Genomic DNA, 10,188 nt, shown 5'->3' with positions numbered 1-10,188 from the left:
ACTCATCGACTTATACCAAGGATTGACGTTTGGCTTAACCGGAATCACGGCGAGGCCAACTACTATCTGACCCAGATGTTGTCAGGACACGGCTGCTTCCGGGAGTACCTTCATCGCTTTAAGCACGATATTTTCCCAGAGTGTCCGTCTTGCCCAAGAGTTGCTGAAAATGCGGAGCACGTTTTCTTTGAGTGCCCTCGTTTTAAGCCACAGCATGATAAGTTAGAGAAGATCCTGAACAAGAAAATCACACCAGAGTCAATAGTAGAAGAAATGCTGTCATCCGAAGCTGCCTGGAACGCCACAAGCACGTTTATTACCGAAGAGCTTACAGAGCTGCGTTCCATTGAAAGAAAAAGGGCAAATGACAGAAACTAGAAGGAAGGAAAAATAACACCTTAGCCACCAGAAGGAATAGCAGTAGCTAGATCCTCCCCTCACGAAGTAATGCCTGACGGCGGTTTCCATAAGGGATTAGAGGAAAGAAGAAAAGGGGTTTAGGGTTTAGTGGGTAGGGGCGTTAGCGTCGAGTTTTAGTATAACGCTGCGTCGAGTCGCCACATATCCAGGCCGAACAGCTATGCCTGGAATCCGTAAAAGGGATTCCCCCCCCCCTAAGTTAAAAAAAAAAAAACACACATATACATACATACATACATACATACATACATACATACATACAGACATAGTGACACCCTCGCGGGAATAGTCAGGGAAGCTTCCTAGGACCTGAATGATCCAAAATATGCTAAAACTACAACATCCGAAAAAATCCAAAAAAAAAGTTTGTTGCGAGTCTATTTTTTTATAACAAAACGGTCAAAATTGTGGTTTTAAGCAAATATATGATCACCAGCACACAAATAAAAAGTTGACTGTACACCGGGCGCCACCTATCTATGGGCATGTTTTTCGACCCGCTGAACACGAATTTCAAGTCAGTTTAGGCCGTCCACCCGGGAAAAAATGATCAGGACTGATCAGACCTGTCCGTGCCTGTTCATGTCTGAACCGTTAAATATGCTCAGACCTGATCAGACCTGTCCATGCCTGTTCATGTTTAAAGCGTTAAATACGCTCAGACCTGATCAGACCTGTCCATGTCTAATCATGTCTGATCTAGCCTAAAATAGATAAGGATTAAAACTCCATATATCAGCTGACAAGAACTGTTCATGCATGATTTGCCCTCTTAAATGATATTTTAAGTCTGGAAGAAAAATTTTATCGAACTATAGACTGCAGTTCTATTTTTAAAATTAATTTGTTCCGTATGACGTATCAGTTTCTATCCCCTTATAAATTTTAAATGTACAACTTTCATCTAAAATTTCGGCTTATATAAGCATCCCTGTTGAAAACATCCAATACAGTCCCATACAGAACAATAGAATCTGTAATAGCTTATATGTAATCTATCTGGAGTAAAAAATTTCCAGATAGATTGAGATTTGGAATCTATTGGAATCTATATGTAAGTCTATCATAGCGGAGTTTCTTTATTGGAATTAATCGGATTATAATGTTATTTGTATTTGTATGGATCTTATCTGCACCTTACACTTAGGTTTGTATCTGTTCTTTTCGTAAGTCTATATGGACATAAAAAACTATGTGGATTTCCGAATGCGAAACAGAAAATTTTTTTAATGATTTTTAATGACAATTCCTCAATCGGAAAAAATTATGTATTCTACATGTAATAGCCACTCTGAAAATATCAGAATTTTTAAGTAATTCCATATAAACTGGAAATAAATAATTTATCTGCCAACACCAATAACACGACATTTTGGTCTATCCCTCGCAGTTTCGGAATTACTATGAAATCACAGTGAATTCACAGTGAAATCGTCTTCACCGTAAATCTACTGTGGGTTCACGGTAATTTCATAGTGAATTCACAGTGATTTTGTGCCATTTCGTCACTATGGTTTAGTGGTGGTATCACTGTAGATTCATGGTAGTCTCACAGAGATAACACCGTGAGTTCACAATAGTTCCACAGTGAATTCATAGTAATTTCACTGTCGTTTTACCATGATTTAACCGTGACTTCAGAATGATCTGATAGTTGTAACACCGTTAGTTCATGATAGAGTTTCACTGTGAATTCATAGTAATTTCACTGTGAACTCATTGGGTCCGAGGTAAGAAAAATTGTATATGATTAATATATAATTACATCTAATTTAAATATAATTATGTATAATGGTTTTTGTGATTATATATAATTATGTATAATTATACATGATTATATGTAATAATTTTACGATTTCAAATAATTATATATGATTAATATATAATTATATGTAATAATATGAGATGGTTTTTGCAATTTCGAAAAATTATTTATGATTCTTATATAATTATATGTAACGAAAAAAAAAATAGTCATTTATATAACATATGCAGGACTTGTAGTTCACACGAACATATTTTCTCGCGATGTTCTCTTAGGTCAATTGGTAGCAAGTCAGTCTTCCGAGTATGAGGTTCGCGGTTCGATTCCTGCTCCCGACAGATATTTTTTTTTTTCATGGAAATAATTATATACAATTATTTTTACCCGGTGAATTCACTGTGAATTCACCATAAATTCACTATTGGATTCATTGTGAATTCACCGTAAATTCACTATTGGATTCATTGTGAATTCACCGTAGATTCACTATTAGTTCATTGTAAATTCACAGTGGTACCATAAACTCACAACATTACCACTGTGAGATGACCATAAAACTACAGTAACCGAATGGCACAGAGTATGGTGATTTCACCGTAATTTCATCATGGTCACACTATCTTTTTACTATAATCTCACTAAAATTTCACTGTGATTTTACAGTGATTCCAGGAAACCACGAGGGATGTTATTTTATGAGCAGTTACGAACATAATCAACTAACGTATACACTGGAATAACTTATGAATTGCATCGACAAATACACATCATAAAACAAAATTTTTATTGTTCTTTCCAGCTCCATACTAAAAGTCATTTTAAAGATTTTTATTTGTAAGTAACTATTGGAAAATACTTTAAAATTTAATAGATTCAAGCAGAATATCCATAGTGAAATTCTACAGCAGAATTTAGTTTTTATTGGAGAGTCCAGTTTTAAAATAGAAATAATTTTGATGTTTTTATTTATAAATTACGTTTAAGAGTGCCTCAGAATTATGTAATATTGATGATTATCCATATTTAATTTTTATCCCGTCTCATGAAATTCATGAGGATATCCATAGGTGTAAATGTGGGCTTTTATAGGAATATTCAACTTTATAATAGAAATAATTCAATGTATTTATGTCTGTAAATAATTATTAAAATTACCTCAAACCTCTATGAAATATAATGGACTATACAAATTTGGATTTTTATGTCAGGCCTAATGTTATGTAAATGGATATACCCAGGCTTAGCTATTATATGTGCCTCTATACAAATATCCAGTCTTACATCAAGATTCCTTTTATATATTTTTATTTGCAAATTACAATCAAGAGTGTTTAACAAATATATGATACTAAGTGGACTATCCAGATTGGATTTTTATTTCAAGACTAATGTTCTATATCTGAATAAATTACTCTGGCGCGCTGGCTGTCAATCGTTTTGAGAAATTTTTCTTCAGTTTCTGAAAAATAAGTCAATGACAAAAATTGATTGAAAACTATTTTTTGCTTAGACTTTTTTTTAAGAAACAAAAAGTGATTTCATTAAACGTTTGATAATTTACATTTAGATACTGTAGTATCTAGCGATGAAATTAAGTTAGCCGACATCTAAAATTTTTATATTTTTAATTGAAAAAATTATTACAAAAAAATAAGAAAAAAAAATTTCATTTGTAAAAAACTTGAATAACTTTAAGTGCAATTTTTAAAAAATATTTTTCGGTTCCAATTTAATAAGTGAAAAAAAAAAATAAAAATTAAAAACGTTGGCTAACTTTAGTATTGTTATCTAGTGAGTAAATTGCAAGTAAACGCTCGAGAAGAAAAAAGAAAAAGTCATATGTGTAAAAAATATATTTACCCGCCAAAACGAAGGCACTGCAGCCACGTGGTAGTGAGGAAGGGGGTTACTCTATTCACGATCTGGCTTAGCCTGGAGTCCAGAGTCCAGGCCCTGGACTGTTAGTCAGTTGTTCTCTAAGAGTTGTGCGTATAAGAGCTTTTGTAAGAAGTCAGTGATTGTGTGTCAAATTTTGTTTCAAAAAATAAATTCCGTGGTAACAGCAGAAGGAGACGTAAAAAAATTTTATTTGTCAGAACGACGTAAAGAAAACTGTAAGTACAATTATAATTATAATATAAAATCCCACTTTCTTTGTTGACAAGATCAAAATTAATTTCATAAATCCATTGTGTTTGCGTAAATGTCCTTGTGAAAGAAAATTACTAATTTCTTTTATTGAAAAACTGAAATCGACTTTTATCTTGGATTTTCAAATCAAAATTTCTTAATTTTTTAGCAAAATATTTCCAACAATCGATATTAAAACCTTAGTAGATTATGGGATTCTAAAGTATTTTGCATGGAGTGCCAATTACAACATTGGAATCCGATAGGTTACAATAAAAACTTTCATTGTGTTACTGCACTGAAAAAAAAAAATTCTTGACTGGAGAGTAAATTTTCTTGGCTCAAGAAAATATTGAGGAAAGTTGAAAATTTCTTGAATGAAGTCAAAGTTTCTTTGGCCAAGAAAATTTTCTTGAGTCAAGAAAATTTTTTCTTGCTCCAAAATAATTTTCGTTTTCCTTAAAATTTTCTTGGCGCAAGAAATTCGTTTTTTGTGTGTGACGTGTGGATATTAATTAATTGTTAACAAAGCTTTAATAATATTATTGTACTGGGGCTGGCTGTAAAAAGTTGATAGAATTTTTTTTGATATATTGTCTTATATTGAAAAATTCATTTATTCAACTTTAATTAATGTTTATGAAATTGGTTTTTATTTTCGTTTGTGTCTTTAATAACTAAAAAATAATTGTTTTTTTCTCCTCAAGAATCGAAAAATTCCTATTTTTTACACTATTAAATTCTACACTATTTTTTTTTAAGAATATGTCTGATTATTAATATAAAAACCCTTTGTAGCTCATGAACGTGATTGAAAGATATTCTGTATGGAGCGCCAATTACAACATTAGAATCCATTAGGTTCCAATAAAAAATTTTTCTTTTTTTACTGACTCATGATAATTAATAATTAAAACTTCCTAAATTAAATTTTACTCAGACTGTCTATAATTAATAGATCAAAATTTTTCGAAACACCAATTATCTATTTATGAAATTTATGGAAAATTCTTTATTTAAGTTTATCGTTCAAAATTTTGATCTTTTTGTTAGAAATAAACATCCATGAGATTTGTAAAGAGCTTAAATTTGAAGTCAAACAAGTTATCAACTGTTATTAGTTTAATTTTTTTCTGTACTTTTTTTTTGGGATCACAATTAATATTTCTTTATGTATACCGAAATTGTTTTATCTTGAAACATTTTAGTTTGTTGCTCCTTAAAACTTGTACCATCGTAAAAGTAAATTTTTTTTTCTCTGCGATAACGTTAGTATCTTGCTTCAATAATTGTGTATTTAGGTGAAAGTAAATTAACTTGTCACCGGAATATTTAACCCTTTGCTCTACAATGCTTTTTTTGGCGGAAGCATAGATGTAAAATACAATGAGAGTTGCGATTTTTTATTAATTATAACTAAACAAGACCACCCTGTTTAAAATTTCCAATAGGATCTCATCAAAAGCGACAAAAGCCACTTAGAAACCTATAAATTTTATTGGTTTCTAAGTAGCTTTTGTCGCTTTTGATGGGATCCTATTGGAGATTTTCAACAGGGCATGTAAAACAGTTAGATGTTGATGAAGTAATAACGTTTAAATCAACAATTGTTTTAAAATTAGACGTAGTTTATACAGTAGAATTAAATTCGTAAATTTGTTATGGAATTCTAAGATCTTTTGTACGGAATGCCACTTATAACATTAGAATCCATTAGGCTTCAATAAAAAATGTTTGTTTTATTACTGGCGAATGATAATTAACAAAATTTAAAAAATATAATTAAATTTAGACTTCCTAAAACCTGTAGATATACATTTTTTTATAGCAAGAATATCTATTTATTAGTTCGTTATTAACAATAATTAACTTTAATTATTTATTTTATTTGCGTTAGTGTCCCAATAAATTTGAATTCGTAAATTTTATTTTGAGAAAATAAGAACAGCTTACTTTTTGGCGCTGCTAATTTTATTGTTTTTTTTTTTTTTGCATAAAATATTTTCAATAATTGTTTGTATGGAACCTTAACAGATTATGGAATCGTAAGATATTCTGTATGGAGTACCAACTACTATATTATAATCTATAAGCTTTTATTAAAAAATTTACACTTTGTTTTTGGTGTATGATAATTAACAAAGTTTTAAAAATATTACTATATTGAGAGGCTTTCCTATAAAAAATTCAAAGATACTTCCTAGAAGAATTATTACACATTTATGATTTATGATTAATCAATAATAATCTATTATCAACATCACGTTTTATTTTCGTAAATGACCTAGTAGTTTTAAATCCGTTACTCTACCATTCAAAAATACCCTGGCTGCATTTTTGCGCTAAAGAATGTGATCCTAATTTTCTATAGTATTTTTTCAATAAACTGCTATTAGAAAACTGAAGTAGTTCTGGGATTGGAAAGTATTTTATTTGATGTATCGATTATAATATCAGAGTCCATTAGGTTTTATTATAAAATTATTATTCCGTAGCTAGCGTAATTAACAATGCTTTAATAAAATTATAATATTTAAAAAATTAACATGTATGCATGATTTCATGTAGGCAAAAACAATCAATTTTTATAGTCCGGTTGTATTTACGTATATGTCTAAAATAATAATAATTTGTAATTTTTTACTATGAAAATGAAAAATTTTGACTTTTTTGCGTGATTAAAATTCATACTTTCTTTCTGCTAAAATGTTCCTAACAATTTAAGTGAAAACCCTTACTGATTACAGGATTGAAAGGTATTCTATTCTTTTGAAAATTCTGTAAATCAATATTGATATAGCACGACTCACAATGCGTAACATCAGAAATTGGGCTCTACGTTTCAAAATTTTTTTGCCTTTGTCTCACAACTATTTTAATAATTATACTTTCGGGATTTTTCCAAATTAAAATAATTAAAACATTTTATGAATAATTTAATGGAGATTACTTCTGTCACCTCAAAATATTTAAAGTTAAAATAATTAAAAACATAATCAAACAACTATTTATGAAAATTTTCTTTTTATCTGTTTTCCTATGCTTGTTTTTTACAAAGATATTAGCATTATGAGTCGTGCATTTTTGGATTTATTAAACTTTTCGTATAAATTCTTTTTCAATTGACATAAATTAGATTAATTTTTATATTATAGTTTTTATTGAACATTCGGTTTAGCCCAAATAGTAATCAAATTTGTTTAATGTAATTCTCATTACTGGTTAAGTTATCTTTTTGAAAAATTTCTATAGATGAGAAAAAAAAAATAACTATAATGATTGAATACTTCCACAAAATATTAAGGAATAATTTCAGAAATCTTTTATTTTTATCGTTTAAAGATTTTTATTCCTTGCCAGAAATAAACTTGCATGAACTTTTAAAAGAAAAATCAGCTGTTGTATGTTTAATTTTTCTCTAAATTTTTTTTTGGGATTGCAATAACATTTTTTTTCTTCTATCGATTTTTGAGCGGAGAAAATTTATCTTCTGCCAAAATTTGTCTTCTGCCAAAATGTAAATTATCAGATATCTATTGATTATTTTTTGTTTCTTTAAAGAAAACTCTAAAGAAGAAATAGTTTTTAATCAGTTTTTGTCCCTGTCTTGTTTTTCAGAAACTGAAGAAAAACTTCAACAGACTATAGATAGTCAGCGTACCAAATTTCCTCCAGTTTCGAAACTAGTTTCTGGCACTGAAGAAAGTGATGTGGATATGATCAAAAATAACCGTGAAAAAAAAAAACGGAAAGTGGCGATAATTCTATCCAATCTGTCCTTCAAGAGAAATTAGCCTTAAAAGAAAAAGAATTTATCCATTTCTTATATAGCTCTGAAGTCCTTTCAATAGTTATTTGCAGATAAAAATATATAGAATTATCTGTATTACTGTATGGAATGTTCTTGTAGAGGCTCACAGCTACACCTGGATGTATCCAAATATGTAACATTAAACCTGGAATAAAAATTTGGTATGGATAGTCTATTCGATCTCATATAGCTTTAAGGAAGTTCTAATTGTTATTTACAGATAAAAATACATTAAAATACTCTTATTTTTATATCGGATGTTCCTATACAGGCCTATAGCTACATCTGAGTATATCCAGATACATAACATTGGACTTGAAATAAAAGTCCAATCTGAATAATCCATTTGATACCATTTAGTTATAAGACATTCTTAATTGTATTTTACAAATGAAAATACATAAAAGTGATTGTAATATAATACTGGTTTTTCATATAGAGGTCCACAACTACACCTAGGTATAATTTCTTATGTAGCTCTGATGTCCTTTTGATAGTTATTTGCAGATAAAAATAAATAGAATTATCTGTATTACTGTATGGAATATTCCTGTAAAGGCCCACAACTTCACCTAGGTATATCCAGTCGTATAACTATAGACTTGGAATAAAAATCCACTCGGGATAGTCCGATTGATATAAGTAGACGTAAGATACTCTTAAAGTTAATTTACCGATAAAAACATATTAAACTAAAGTTATCATAAAACTGGACACTCTACCAGAAAACACTTTTTATCATTACGCTATGTTATTGGATTTTCTAATAGAACCCACTTGCTCTAGTACATCTTGGTAAATCCAGATAGAAATTCTCTAGGCATACAAATTCCATTAAAATCCAGATAGAAATTCTTGAGACATATAAATTCCATTAAACTTTCCGTTTTTTTGCTTTGAAAATTTGTATAGATCTGTATATGGATTTGCAGCGACAAAAGCACATTAGACCCCAATAAAGTTATTTTTTATTGGAATCTATGGGATTATTTCAACAGGGATGAACTTTTTAATTTTCCATGCCAAAACGATGATTTTTAACGATGAATTTTGACGCAGTGACATAAAATTTTTTACTGTGTTCTATTGAATACGCGAAAAATAAGATTATTTATTAAAAGTTTGAGTTTGATAGCGTGAAAATACCAAAATATATCAGTTGATATCGATAGGCGATAAGTCCTTTCAAGGTGTCTGTTATTATTTTAAGCTACCGCCTTGGTCCATTGCAGTAGTGTCAAAAGCTGCTAAATTGTAGAACACACAAATAATTGTTCATTTCCTATACGTTTTAATTAAAAAAAACTTTAATTTAAAAAAAAAACAATAAAATTATAATTGCGGAAGTAACCTTGAAAAAATTTTTTTTTTACTTTACAGAGAACCATATGTTAATGGATCGAAAAAAATACATAGCCGTCTCAAATAAATCACTCTAACATACACAGTAAAAAATTTTGCGTCATTGCGTCAAAAAATTTTGTGTTAAATATTTAACACTTTTATGTGTAAATTTAACATTTATTTTGTTAAATTAACACAAAAAAGTGTTAAATATGTAACATAAAAATTTTTATCACGAAATTTTTTGACGCAATGACGCGAAATTTTTTACTGTGTATAATTAATTATTAATAATTAATAAATTAAGTATAGAACTCAGTTAACTATAAGGATAAGTCATGTATAAAATTTAAATTACTTAAACTAGTTTGAAAGGTACATTAGAGATATGATGAGTCATTGGGTCAACAGGTAAAGTATCAGTCTGAAGAGTGCAACATACATGGTTCGAATCCCCGTCGGTACCAGTTTTTTTTTTTTTTTTATGGACTTGATCGAGTCAGACATGAACAAGTCTAATCAGACATGAACATGCCTGGCCAGGTCTGATCAGACCCGGTCATTTTTCATAACCGATCAGACCTGAAGACTCATGCCTGTTCATATCTGATCAGATCTGATCATTTTTTCCCGGGCAGCCTTCAATTTCGAGTAAATTGCAGAAAACCCCAAAAAATAGCGAAAATTCGATGTTTTGGCCAAAAAAAAAATTTTGAGA

General features: G+C 29.6%; 1 long non-coding RNA gene across 1 annotated transcript; it reads left to right on the top strand.

Moving 5' to 3' along the window:
* The first annotated feature begins 4,075 nt into the window (after positions 1-4,075).
* Positions 4,076-8,296, top strand: LOC123266859. Its single transcript, XR_006509883.1, has 2 exons — positions 4,076-4,299; positions 7,934-8,296. It is a non-coding gene; the product is annotated as an uncharacterized LOC123266859 (long non-coding RNA).
* Positions 8,297-10,188: the final 1,892 nt, after the last annotated feature.

This window comes from Cotesia glomerata, linkage group LG6 (assembly GCF_020080835.1).
Source record: "Cotesia glomerata isolate CgM1 linkage group LG6, MPM_Cglom_v2.3, whole genome shotgun sequence".
NCBI classification, from domain to species: Eukaryota; Metazoa; Arthropoda; class Insecta; order Hymenoptera; family Braconidae; genus Cotesia; species Cotesia glomerata.
Note: the sequence above shows the minus strand (reverse complement) of the source record. Positions and strands in the feature narration are given on the sequence as shown.